The sequence below is a fragment of the Camelus dromedarius genome, chromosome 14, assembly GCF_036321535.1.
Source record: "Camelus dromedarius isolate mCamDro1 chromosome 14, mCamDro1.pat, whole genome shotgun sequence".
Classification (NCBI taxonomy): Eukaryota; Metazoa; Chordata; class Mammalia; order Artiodactyla; family Camelidae; genus Camelus; species Camelus dromedarius.
Genome location: NC_087449.1, coordinates 20,995,694 through 21,010,090, shown reverse-complemented (window position 1 = coordinate 21,010,090; position 14,397 = coordinate 20,995,694). Strand labels below are relative to the sequence as shown.

General features: G+C 39.8%; 1 protein-coding gene across 1 annotated transcript in view; it reads right to left on the bottom strand.

Annotated features, from left to right (window-relative positions):
- C14H1orf141 (chromosome 14 C1orf141 homolog) overlaps positions 1 to 14,397 on the bottom strand; it is a 149,418-nt gene that overhangs the window by 119,187 nt on the left and 15,834 nt on the right. The window contains exon 2 of the mRNA XM_064493477.1: positions 10,047 to 10,184. The gene's annotated coding sequence lies outside the window, so the exon portion shown is untranslated. The remainder of the gene's footprint in view (positions 1 to 10,046; positions 10,185 to 14,397) is intronic.

The window sequence follows — 14,397 nt, the reverse complement described above, 5'->3', positions numbered from 1 at the left end:
CATAAATGTCTGGGTTTTGTTCAAGTTTATGTTCTTTTTGTGATCAGTAAAAATAAAACATTGTGTTGTGAACATAATTAGATTTTATAAACCCAAAGACTGCCGAACTGCTGCAGTTGATCTCTTTATGAAGTAATTATACCAATTATATGAGGTGGTGTTTTAATGCAAAACATTACCCACTTGGCAGACACTATTGATTTAAAATAAAAGAAGTGATTAAAAACAATTTATGGATCTCTCCTGGGTAAAAGCATGAAACCAATATAAACTAATTGGATTCTGAGTCATGGAGTGAATTATGTACAACTTTCTTGGATGCTCTAGTTAAGGCAGTATTACGAACTCTAACAAAGGTTTGATAGAATGTTAATATGTCTCTTTCCCACTGCTAAGATTACACCGTTGAAAACCAATTAATGTTTCATGTTAGGACCCTCACAGCCACTTTGCTAATTTCACTTTTCATTAATGTAGGATAAATACCCTGCATCTTTTATAGACAGAATTTCCATCAACTTTCTGAAGATGCATTTTCTTTATGTTTATGTTCAGGAAAACAACTTAATATCTAATTCTCATAATTAACATTTAGCAACAAATTAATAACTTATTCTTAAATGGTCCCTTTTTGTTTGGGGTAGGAAGAGGATTCTGGCCTAGCTTTATGAGAAAAAAAATTATATATATATATAGACAAAGCAAGTGTTGCAGAAACATAGTTCTTGAGATCACTGGTTCAAAAATTCAAGCAAAACAAAATGCTGTTTCTAACCATAAAGGCATACCTAAAATTAGTGACTTTGTCAGAGCACAGGAAGGAAATCATAAATAGTCAAACACTGGAACCCAAGTGTGAGATTACGGAAGTCAATAAACCTGACTGTTTTCTTTCTGTTCACATCCTGCCTGTGAATTTTATTAGAAGAAAGTAAGAAAGAATACAATAGTAAAATTAACATATATGTACATATATATATATTAAGGCTACATAGTAATTCATGAAAAAAAAAACACTTTAAAAAAATCTAAGTAATACCAATGTAAGTGAAATGAAAAGTGACAGTCCCTCTTCACACTCTTGCTTCCCGTGTGTCACCCCAGCATTAAAAACAGTGACTCTCAACAAGTTAGTGCTTTTCTTTCAGTTTTTTCCTATCTAAATGGTTAACCTGCAGTACTGTCCTGTGAGTCATTGTTTTCACCTATCAGGTATATCTTGGAAATCTTCACATATCATAATATTTAACCTTATTCCTTTAAACAGCTGCATGGTATTCCACAGAATAAATGTGTTTTAATATATTTACCTGTTCTCTCATTAATGGACATCTAGATCGTTTCCAGGTTTTCACTTTTATACCCGTTCCTGTAAATGAGTCCTCTTACATACGTCTGTACACATATGAGAAACTGGCAGGGAGGGATAGATGCCTAAACGAAAATAGCAAGAATGGGGAATACGAGGTCCCTGAGCGGAGGGTCAGGAAGTGCCAGCAGACGTGTGGACTGAAGAGGAGGCGGGAGAACAGGTCTAGGAAAGTTGAAAAGCGTGCCTTTTTGGTAGTGCAGGACTGCTCTTGTCCACCTAGGAAGCAGCACCAGCCCTACGTTCTGATCATACTCACGCTTTGTTTCAGCACCAGGATTCCACAGAAAACATGCAAAATCTGATTTTCAGTGGATCCTGGCTGATGTGATACTTATTCCAAACCTCTTCTCGTCTGGATTTAAACAAAGTTCAGCACCCACTTTACTTTGGTATTTGATACAGAAGATTTACTTTATCTTAGTTCCCAAAATTGACAGTCACTTGCATTTCATTAAATAGGGAGATTAGGATTTTAAGAAGCTGCCAAGTATCTGCAGGTTCACTTTTCCTTTTTTAGTATTCATCGCACATTCCAGCCAACGTGCTCCTGCCGAGATTCCATTTGGGTGAACAGAGGCAGCACGTGTAGAACCTTAGGGGCCGGGAGGGAGCTTGCTAAAATGCAGAAAAGCAGTTCTAATGCAACAAACCAACCAACCCAGAAACACTCTGGAAACAAAATAGATGATAGATTAAGCCTATCCTTATCACTTTGATGAAATGATGATTTTTTTTAAAAGCATTCTTTAAAAGTCTTATTTTTTCCCATTTTGTTTCTTTTATTTTACTAAGCAATGGAAATCCTCATATAACAAAAAAAATTTGCAGAAAAACATGTTGAACTACAAATATAACTGATGTTGCAAGCAGGTGGACTACACTTTCTTCTTTTATTTTCCCTTTAAGAGCTTGGATTGAGGTCAAACAATCAGGAGTTTTGAATTCTGAATGTACCACATGCCAAGTATGAGACCATAGACAATCACCAGAGTTTCATGGTCTCTCCCCTTGCCCTATTTTCTGGGGCAGGGATACCAATCTTGGTGTACCTTGCAAAAGAAGATTTGACTGAGTTGACTCCCCTCTTCTTCCTGAAATTCTTTCTTCACTTCACTCCAAGGACACCTCAAGCCTATGACCTCTTTCTCCAGCCACTCATTCTCAGCATCCTTTCTTGTCTCTCCTAGCCTTTCTATTATATGAGTGCTGGAGGCCCCACAGCTCAGGCCTTTGTTTCTCCTTTGGTGACCTTGTCCATTCTGTGGCTTTAAGTGCCATCTACATGTCATGAAAACACATTAGCCCAAACTCTACCCTGAACTCCAGACCCATACATTCAGTTGTTTGACATACCCATTTGCACATCCTCATGGCCTGTAAGACCCAATATAAGATGATCTCCCAAAACTTCTCTTCTCACAGACATCCTCGTCTCAGTAAATAGTACTGTCCTCTTTCCAGTGGCTCACAAATCTAGGCGTCATCCTTGACTTTTTTTTGCTCTCACTCCTCAGATCTACTCTATCAAGAAAACCCATCCACCCTACCTTTAAAATACATGCAGAAATTAAATCAATTCTTACTACTTCAAATAGACCAACCTAGTTTAAACCACTGTCATCCCTTGCCTGGATTATTGCAAAAGTCTCCTACGGTCCCTCTCAATAGAGTAACTAGATGTAACTAGATGATCCTGCTAAAATAATGCTTGTCTGTTCAAAACCTGTCAATGGCTTCCCATCCCACAAACAGCAGTAGTCCAAGTCTCTACCGTGACCAAGAAGCCCCTCCTTGTTTACTCTCTCTGTCCCCTGGTCACCTAGTAAACACCCCAAGGCCTTTGCTTTGCTGTTCCCTCTTCCCGGAATGCTCTTCCCCAAGGCCGTTGCATTGCTCACTACCACACTACCTTTAGGCCCCCACCTGGTCACTCTATCTAAAATTGGGACCTCCCTGCTATACCTTCTAGTCTCCTTCCCTCCTTTTCCTTTTTTTATTGTACTCAACATCATCTAAAACTGAAAATACTACATATTTCATACACTATTCATTGCCACCCACTACAGTGTAAGATCCAGGAAGGCAGAAATTTTGTCTGCTTTTTTGCCCCATAAATCTTTAATGTTTAGAATACTGCCTGTCACATTGTAGGGTCTGGGCCCTGTCATACATATTTGTTAAAAGAATAAATGAATAACAATGGTTCAGTTTATTAATTCCATCTGTTTCCCATGAGAAGGAAAACAGTATTACATGAAGGCATCAAAGAACTTCCAAGCCTCAGTGTGTTTTCTGAGGCTTCTCCCGTAACTCTATTGTTTTATCTCTATCATTGTTGTTTCTCTCTAAGCTGACGCTGTAATTGATGAGAAATCAATGCTACAATGCAAACATATGCATTTTTCTTTTCAACTCTGCAGTTTTATTTCCTTGGATCATTTCCACATGACAGTTGTTTTCAACCACCTTTTTTGCTTTTGACTGAAGACCTTACTTCACGTAGATTCATATGGCAGAGTTAGTAACACCTCAGTGAGTAAACAATCTCTCTCACTTCTTCAGGAGGAAATGTTCCCAGCCGCCACGCTAATTAGCCAGCTCTGTCTGATAATCAGGAGCAGGAGAACTGTGTGGTGTGCTAAAGTAAATGAGCAAACCAATAGATGCCCTCACCTTTCAGGACATTAATTAAATAGCTTACTTATAAAAACAACAGCGGAATTCTGAAAGACTTGGCATCTTCGTCATCGACAGGAACTTCAGTGTAAAAAGAGTCACTAAATTCTAACTAAAATAGTCAAGTAGAGATAATCCATAGAATGTACTTACTTTCTTGCTTGTTTATTATTGTTTTCAGTGCCATCTAATTTTGTTTCCAGCTAGCCTGTTAATTTTCTTTTTTTTTCATGCCATGTATTTATATAATCCGCTCAACAATCTTTTGGTATTCATGCAATAGGATTAAAAATGATGATGTAGAAGAATATTTAACATAGAAATAAGTTCATAATAAGAATGAGTGAAAAGGAGTATGTGCAATGTGATTGCATTTATTGCAACAAAATAGAGAAAACAGAGTATTCTCCAAATATTTATACTTATGCTTACAATCCTTTTTATACTTATAAGCTAGTTATAATCCTGTCATTTAAATATGTTAATTTTATTCTTTTGCTATCTTTATTTTTCTAGGTTTTTCTAGAGTGAATATATATTGTCTAAGAAGAAACCTGTTTTTGTTTTTGTTTTTAAGAAGTTCTTTGATTTTGCAAAGATTTACTTCAGGATTCCCGAACAGTAAATTCTCTAAGTACCTTTAGAGTTCCATTAGTAACAATATAAATCTATAACTTTTGGTGAACACATAAAATAGGGATTAAAATGAAGCACAGTCTTTAATTTCTCTTAAATTGATGGTATGCCTGGGGAATAAAAATGGAAAGAGTAGGAAGTTAAGCTTAACCATCTAAAGTTTGAAGTCTGACGATGGTGAAATGACAGTCTTTTAAGTGTTAATTTTGTGGGTGCTGGTAGTGAAGCTTTACTGTAATTAAGGAGAGAAAGAGAGGGAGGGAGAGAGATGGGGAGAGTGAGAGGGGATGGAGAGAGAGAGAAAGAGAGGAAGGAAATACTTGATTATAACACCATGAAAATACAGCCTGCTCGTTTTCTAAGTGAAGCTGGGGTTGGCTTCGTGATTTGGGCAGCGTGGCGGAGGTGGGGCACACCTCACTTTCCTGACCCCTAGTCCAGAGCTCTTTTATAACCCACACTGACCTAGCTGTTTAGAAATGGGCCAGTATCTCTCACCTGCCTACACATGAGAATTGCCTGGAGAACTAAGAATCACACAATCAAAAAAGACAGACCAACAACCCCTGAAGCCTGTCACCACTGCCAGCCTCGCAGGTCATTTTTTAGGTTCATCAGGGGTACTTTGTGCACTGCCAGGGTTGAGAAGTCGCCACTTTCTGCCTTTGCAGGTTGTTATTTGGCACCCCCAGTCCTCCCATCACCTTGTCTTCTCAGGGACAACAGGTGCCAACCAACAGGAGCCCCTTCCCTTCACCACCACCTCATCTACAAATTGCTTTCACTCATCCTCTCTCCTTACTTTCATAAAACAGAGGAGGTACGCCCTTCCCCTGTCAGACTAGCCTCTCCACCTGGCACTGGAATCGCCCCCTCATCCTGTGCTTCCTTAGGGCTTGGCTGTAGTTGACTGTCTATCTATCACACCCACCTTGTTTCCTTTTACCAGTGTCTGGCTCATAGTACATGTGGTAGAGACTTCTAGTTGTCTATTCAACATCCACTCTCACATTCCTCCTTACTGACAGGACCCCTATATTATTGAAGCAGCAATGCACCCACAGAAAGACATTTTCCAGCCTCCCTTCCACTACATGTGGCCATGTGACTGAGTCCTGTTCAATGAGACATATATAGAGGTTGTCAGAGGGATTTCCAAGAAATCTTTTTAAAAGAGACAGACACGTGGAGAAGCCTTTTCCCCTTTTCTCCCCCTTCCTCCTGCCTGATGACTGGAAAGTAGACACGATAGCTAGAGCTCCAGCAGCCATCTGGGACTACAAGGTGACCTGGAGGATAGAAGCCATGCCCTGGGGATGGTGGAGCAGAAGGATGGAAGGGGCCCACGTCCCTGATGGTTTTGAGGGGCTGCCCTGGAGCACTCACCTCTACTTTTAGATGACACTAATGTTTTCAGTTCATTGCTATCGGTGATCCTGGTATTTGTATCTGAATTAATCCTTACGGATGCCATTGGTAATCAGAAATTATTTTTTCAAAGAATGGGTGGAGTCCACCCCTGTGGTGGTCATCTATTGTCTGCCCTCTTCCCTTTTCTGGGAACTGCCCCTTTCCTCCTATCCACATGTTCCTCCAGTGTCACCCTGGTCAGCTGGCTGTCCTAAGCCAAGGCAGGACAATCTAAGGGCTTCCCAAGACTTGACTCTGGTTGCAACAACTGGGCTAGAGGTGTACACCTGACCTAAACTGGACCAACCAAGGGCCTTCTTCAGGAATCTTAAAGAAACAGAGTCTTTCCAGTGACAGAATTTTAGATACAAAGTTCAGAAGCTGTTGATAGTCATGTTTTTTTCCCCATGTGACCAGTATAAAAGGAGGATCGTCTATAGACAGAGAGCAAGAAGAATAAACAGATGAACAGGGAAGGTCAAAGACAAGAGATGGAATGAGAACCCCAAATGCCCTGGTCTTAATCATTAATAAGGTTCAATTACGTTCATGACGTACAGTATAAAATAAAACTTTATAATACAGTCTTCTTTTTACTTAAGCTACTTAGAGTTGTATTTCTGTTGTTTGTAATGGATAGTTCTAATACAACCCCCTAGAACTAAAAAGGAAAAAAAAAGCTTTGTAGCTTGCTCCCAGAATCTACATGATTTTCTTTTAATAATGATTAGCAATGGTAGTATTTGTTTATCTTGTATACTAATTTACCAGAAATTGAACAGGGCTACTGCACAAACATGTATTTGGCATTGTTTTCAGTAAATTGTTAGTAAATTGGAGTTAAACCTCAAGCCATCCTGACAACATCTTCCTACACCAACCTCTTTGCAATTACAGACACAAGAATTGACAGTAAATGCAATTCAGCTTGAAGAAAACGCCATAAAATTTAAAAGCCTGTGAAGGACCACTGGATTGCATCATCAACTCATCGTGCATCCCACCTGGAAGGCTAAAATTAGACACGAAGTTCTAATGTTTTTGTTCTTATAAATGTTTATAATTGTCATCTGTCCATCTCAACAGTTGCAAGCTATCTGTGAAGAGGAAAACACCTTTAAATTATGTGACTGAATGTGAGTAAAGTATGGCTGACCAAAATGTTTGGACAAACTGATGCAAACTTCCTTTTTTATGACTACGTAAACAAAAACTTTTTGCACAGTACCGCGCTTTATGTGGTATAATGTGTAAAAGAGAAAGCACCATATCTGTGTTTGTACAGAAACCAGGTAAACTTGTCATAAACTAGGGAAGAAATGACTTAAGTGTCACTTCCCACAACTCCTGCTGTGAACAGGCTTCGGGGCTACTAGGTGTCGTAACTATTAACACAAACTTGAGAGAAGCTAAATCTCAGTGCACAAACTAAACAAATGAGTCTCTGATACAAATGAGTCCCATGAATTCATATCATACGGGGCTCCTCCCAAACATTATTTAACTTCCCAGCAACTTGGAAGGTATTATTATCACCAGTTTACAGCCGAGGAAACTGAGTCAGAGAGCTGATGCACCCTGCCAGAGCCACCCAGCTTGTGAGATGTGGAACCTGGGTCACCCCATTGCCACCATGTGCCTCATTCAGCACTGTGCCCTACTGTGAATTTCTCAGCTGGGGTTTAAATTGTTTCCTTAAAGTAAAGTTTGCCGTGCAGGACTGGAGTTTTCTTCTTCGGAGTATTAATGTACACAGCATCTAAGAATGTAACAGTTACACCAGAAGTACATTAAAGTCAGCAGGTGTGCGTAACAGAGGAACTACAAAAAGCACACCTACGAAACATGTTCAGATTCAGCAATAACAAATGATTTAAAAACTAGGCTTGACCACCAGATATAACACATGATCCTGGACTGAATCCTATGCCAGGGTAAGCATAAAGGGCAATTTGCTATCAAGATTACTATTGGGACATTCAACAAAATTTTAATACAGGCTGCAGTTTATTTTTTTAAATGCTGTATCAATGTTAAAATTTACTGCATTTGACACCTGTACTGTGACTACTTAAAAACGTATCTTTATTTATATGAAAACACATTGGAGTATTATAGCTAAAGGGCCATGATATATGCAAGCAACCTCTCTGAGATGGCTTAGTGAACAAACTGTATCTCAAGAGAGATCGAATGAGAGAGAGAGAGAGGGAATCAAACAAAAGTGACATATTAAAAATTAAAATTAAAATTAAAAATCAAAATTAAAATTAAAAAAAGTATATGGGAATTCTTAGTATGTGTTATTTTCATGATTTTTCTACAAGTTTGAAATTACTTAAAAATATAAGTTTAATTTTAAAAGAGCACCCAAGAGTTCTGGATTCAGGCTCAGATTTCCCATTACTCATCTGAGTGACATCTGCCATTTCACATAACCTCTCTGGACCATGTGAAATACAGAAGTTATTTAACTGTGGATTGGCATTTCATTACACGAATAAATCTCAGCTCATCCGTTCCCCTACACTGGGCAGCTCTGATGTTTTCAGTAAGCAGTTGTATACATGCTTCCTTGTGCTCACGTGCAAGCTTGTCCCAGAGCTGATCTACATTACCAACAGGGATAAACTCAAGAATATAAGAGTGAGTGAAAAGAAAAAGCACATAGCAAAAGGAAACATTAAAGATTCCATTTATGCAGATTTTCAGACACTAAAATACATTGTAAGAGTATAGAAACATACACTGGATTGATATATAGCAGCTTCGCCATAGAGCTTAACTCTAGGGGTCAGGGAGGAGGGAGAGAATGGTAAAGTGGACTTTAGTTGTCTCTATAAGATTTTATTTCTTAGAGAGAGAGAGAAACAGAGGGAAAGAGACAGTGAGAGAGACAGAGAGCAATGAAAGTGTTCAGCTAAAGTATCTTTCAGTCCTTTCCAGCTCCAACAGTCTAGATTTGAGTTAGATTTGTAACCTGAACAAACTTTATAACCTTTAGCCTGCTTATGAGTGTGTGTAGACTTAACAGAATTCAACAGGCACGTACTGAGAAAATACTTTATGCAGGGCATTGAGCCACATTTCTGGTAGTCAGAGACAAGTAAAACACAGTTTAGAATGCTTTGAAGGGAAAAGAACTCTGATGTAATAAAGAAAAAGCTTGGTTAATCATTTCCTTGAGATAATGGAACTTAAGCTACAATTCAAGGGACAGTGAACATGAGGGGAAGGGCAGGTCTGGTTAGAGAAATGTTTTTAGCCATATATTCCTGATGCAAAAACAGGAGCTTTTCATTCTTAGCATTGCTGGCTCAGTGAACCACCTAAGGAAGTTACACCCCTGAAGGAAACCTGTTATTACACATTGGAATTGACTGGTCCTCCATGAATAGCTACCAATTGAATAGCATGTTTTGAAACAGTAGAAAAACACAAAGAGAAAATATTTTTGATCCAGGACTGGTATCATTTCAAGTAAAACAAAGAGGAAATCTGGTAATTATCCAGTGAATTTCTGCAACTTGATTACCAAATTGGATAGTTCGAGCAAAAAGCGTGTCTATTTGTGACTACACAGGATTACAGCAAGACATATCTCTCTACCTCTGAGGGTCACCTTATGTAAACATGGACAGAAAGGGGCTTATCCATCAGGTCTGTTTTGCTACCAAAGAGCAGAAAACCTGACTCAAATGAACTTAAGTGAAAATAAGAATTTACTGCATCAGGTAACTAAAAATAAAATTAAAAAAAAAAATAAAATAAAATAAAATAAATAAAATAAAAATAAAAAATAAACAAATAAATTAACTGAATAAAATATAAATAAAATAAAAATAAATAAATGAAATAAATATAAATAAATAAATAAATAAATAAATAAATAAATAAATAAATAATAAAATAATAAAATAAAATATCCAAGGGTAGATTTAACTTCAGGTACCTCTTGACCCAGGAGCTAAGGTGATGGCATCAAGATTCAGTTTTTCCCCCATCTCTTGGCTTGTCCTTCTGCAATGCTGGTTTCATTTTCAGGTTTCATATGGTGTCCATGATCAGGTCACTCTTACTGCTAGGAGTCCTAGGGAAAAAGAGATGGTCTCAGCTGAGTAGTTCCTACACAAATTCCAATCTTTAGGGCGCTTGGAATAACCTGTGTCACATGCTTACCTGTAAGCTAATTAATCATTGTTGCCTGGGGATGCAGTGCTCTTGTTGGCCAGGCCAAGCCACATGCCTGGGAGTCAGGGGTAGGGAGAGCTCCACTCTCAGCACTTATGGAGGAAGAGGTGTTCTCAATGACACTTCTTCCTACTTTAATGTACATTAAATTCCCAGGGGACTTCTAAAATGCAGATTCTGATTCAGGAGGTCTGGAGCAGGCCAGAGAGTCTGCATTCACAACAATCCTGGCCATATAAAACTCCCAGGGAGTATGCTAAACTACTGTTTAAGAACCACAAATATAGTCACAGGCTAGGCCACCTACATAAATGAAGGGGCACAGTGCAAAATGAACTGGAGATCCTTGTTCAAAAATTATTAAGAATTTCAAGAACTGGTGACAGCTGAGCATTAAGACTCTTCTAAGTTGGGGCCTGTGCAACCTCACAGGTTACACATCCAGGAAGCCAGCCTTGACTGCAGGCTTCTGTTTTGATCAGTGTGGGGCCAGAGCAGGATTGCTGTGAATCACAGGAGACAGGCAGACCCTGAGGTCCTTCTCTGCTCTTCCTTCAAACAGATCCAGCCTCATCTTTGAACAAATGTTGAGCATTTATTTGAAAATCATCTCCCTGAAGGAGCCTCCACTATTAGCCTGCTTGTGGAGGCCACAGCTCTCATTAGGAGAGCCCTGAAATGCTTACCCAGCTTCTTAATTGCCACTCATTTTATGCCCATATTTGGCTAGATATTCTTGCTGTGTGTCTGAAGGCATCGCACACCTTCATAATCATAGCACTTAGCACATATTATTTCTGTTGACTAATTTAGTTGTGTCTCCCCTCCAACAGGACAAGTTCAAGGAGGGCAGGGACGGTGCCTGCCCTGTTTATAGCTCATTCCTCTAGTACAGTGCCTGGGAAAATGTTTTACAAATATCTATGAGTTGACAATTATAGTAATAGTTAATACTTTTGGCATTATCAGATGTTTAAGTTTTAGCCATTCTGGTGGGCGAGTGGTGGTGGTACCCTACTGTGGTTTTAATCTGCATTTCCGTGATGGTTAATGAGGTCGAGCACCTTTTTTGTATTGATTAGCCTTATAAATACTTTCTGTATCAGCTGGTTAGGGCTGCCATTACGCAGTATCACAGATTAGTGGCTTAAACAACAGAACCTTATTTTGTCACAATTGTGGAGGCTACAAGTTTGAGATCAGTGTTAGCAGGGGTGATTTCTTCTGAGGCCTTGCTTTCTGACCTGTAGATGGCTGTGTTCTCGTCGTTCTGTGTATGTCTGTGTCCTAATCTCCTCTTCTTAGAAGGACACTAGTCAGACTGGATTAGGACCCATCCTAGTAACCTCATTTTAACTTAATTACTTCTTTAAGGAGTCTATCTCCAAATTCAGTCACATTCTGTGGCACTGGGGTTTAAGACTTCAACATATGAATGGGGGGCGCATAATTCAGCCCATAAACCCTCCTTTGTAGAAATGTCCTTTGTCTCTTGCCCATCTTTCTTTTGAGTTGTCTGCTGCCAGAAGCTCTTTGTATCCTAGATTCCATCCTATTTGCCTTCTTCTCTCAATGGACTCCAGCTACATGTATGTTAGACTTTTTATGATCTCCCATATGTACCTTACATCTTTTGTCTCTCCCTGCTTCAGTCTGGATATTTTATTCTGACCTATATCCAATTGTATTTTCTCTTTAGCTGCATCCAGTCTACTATTAAATCAATCCAATCAGTGTTTACTTTTTACTTTTCAGTTCTAGAACTTCTTTTTGATTCATTTTTATAGTTTTCAGTTCTGACAAAATTCTCCATGTTGTTAATTTAATTTCTGAAACACATTCCCATAGTTACTTTAAAGTCATGTCTAAAAACTCCAGTATTTGTCTTCTATGGCTCTGTTTCTATTTTCTTTCTGGTTTAGGTCAATTATTATATTTTGTAGGCTTCATTTTTTAAATTGAATTCTAGCCATTGTATATGAAGAAATAGGGAGGCAAGTTGAGGCTCCGGTTGACTTTTACTTTGGGCAGGATGTTTGGCCAGATGCAGATCATCTTAATGCAATCTGGGATTAAAATAATGCAAAGCTAGGCCAGAGTTCTTGTGAAGCCTGTTTCCCACTTCCATTTACTCCTAGATGCAGCCCCCCAGGGTCACAGCTGAAGGCCTGGAGCGTTTCCCAGGGAACCTCTTCTGAGCTCCACCCTTTTGCTCCTCCATTTATTGTCCCTGCAGCTCCTGAGATTCCTCACGGAGCTTTTCAGGCACATGTTTGTCACGCATATCTAAAAGGAAAGGGTCCAAATGCCAAGCTTACATATCTAGGCTTTTTTTGCTTCCAGGAGTTGGTCCTGCAAATTCTCATTGTCTTCCTGGTCTCTTGCCAGCTAGGTTTGGATGGGAAAAGAGGTAACCAGAATCAGCTTTTCAGAAGCTGACTTTGTCAGAGGATCCCACTGTGAGGACACGCTGGCTGGTCTCCTGAGCTGTGCTCGGGTGTCTCTTGGAACCAGTGCTACTGTCTCTTAAACCAGGAGCCCCATCACCAGTCTTAATGTTCTCCAACAGGCAGGATTGCACACACCAGGCGACAAGTAAGCCTTACAAATATGTTCTCTACAGAATCATTGCTTTGAAGGCATTTATTTTCCACAAGTCCTCTGCCCAATCTGTATATGTTTAAATTAGATAGTAAACTCCATTTTGAAGTCAGGTTGTTGTATGTAAGCCATATGGTCAAACCACTCAAGATGTCTATTCTCTTGCTCTTTGTATATTTCCTGCTCGACCAGTCCCTGCTTCACCTACACTCTACTCACATGAATGCTTTCCCCCTGCCCCAGCTAGTGATTATTCTAATCGTTAGTTCAAAATGGCTTCACCTGCTAGTTTACTAAAGGGAAACATCCGCTCTCGTGACGGTCATTAACCTGAGAAGCTGTGAGGGACATGCCCCAGCTGCTGGTTTCCCTGGTAACTAATAAGCCAACCTGACATCAATTCCCCTTATAAATGGTAGCCTCCTTCTCCCCAAAGTAGGGAGATTGCTGCTGCGTCCTGCCTGTCATCTGCTGTACACGGTGGGGTGTTGCTCCAGGACCTTTTGCTTCAGAAGTTTAAGATCCCCTGTCCAATAAACCGTTGGTGTCTCTGTCACTATCTCTGGACTCATTCTTCGGTCTTGAGGCTGGGCAACTACAAGGCTTGGAGGTCTGCAGGGTGCAGTCCAACATAAACACAGCGAGCAGCAATGAGCACACCATCTGAGCAGCCTGGTGGGAGAACTCTGCCTCATAGCAGTTTGAAGAGTGACTATGCTGGGTTGACTAGTTTCCCTCCAAAATTCATGTCTACCTGGAACCTGAGCATATGATCTTACTTGAGAATAGGGTCTTTGCAGATGTAGTTAATTAAGATAAAGTCATACTGGATTGAGGTGGACCCTAAATCTAACGACTGGTGTCCTCACAAGAAAATCATGTGAAGACATAAGCAGAGATTGGATGCTGCCACAGCCATGGAGATCCAAGGACTGCTGGGAAGAGACAAAGAAGGATGCTTTCCTAAAGCCTTTAGAGGGAGCATGGTCCACCCTGATTTCAGGCTTCTAGCCTCCAGAGCTGTGAGAGAATAAATTTCTGTTGTTTGGGTTATCTAGTTGTAATTCATTACAGCAGCCCTAAGGTACTAACACAATGACTGACAAATTTAATCACAACTTCTCCCATTCGACGTATTAAATCTGAGACATTGTTTTGATTGTACTTGGGATTTAATTTATAGAGGTGACTGAGTGATGACATGAAGAGGACACTGCCACTGAAAAAAAAAAAAAGCTTTTATTACTCATAGTTTCCAAGAGAAGGGGGCATACCATGCCATGAAGGGTCGCATAGGGAAGCTCCAGGATTGGTCAAGAGGCAGAAGGAGTGAGGGGTGAGATGGCTTAGAGCCTTTATGTGGTTTTCATGGGAAGGAACAGGCAAGGCAGAGTAGGCAAATTTAGGGTTAGATAGTTTGAACAATTTCAGTAGGCTCTGGGCCAAATGGACAGTCTTTAGTTGTCTGGTACCTAGACAAGGTGTGGTTGAGGGAAGGAGAAATAGTAGCG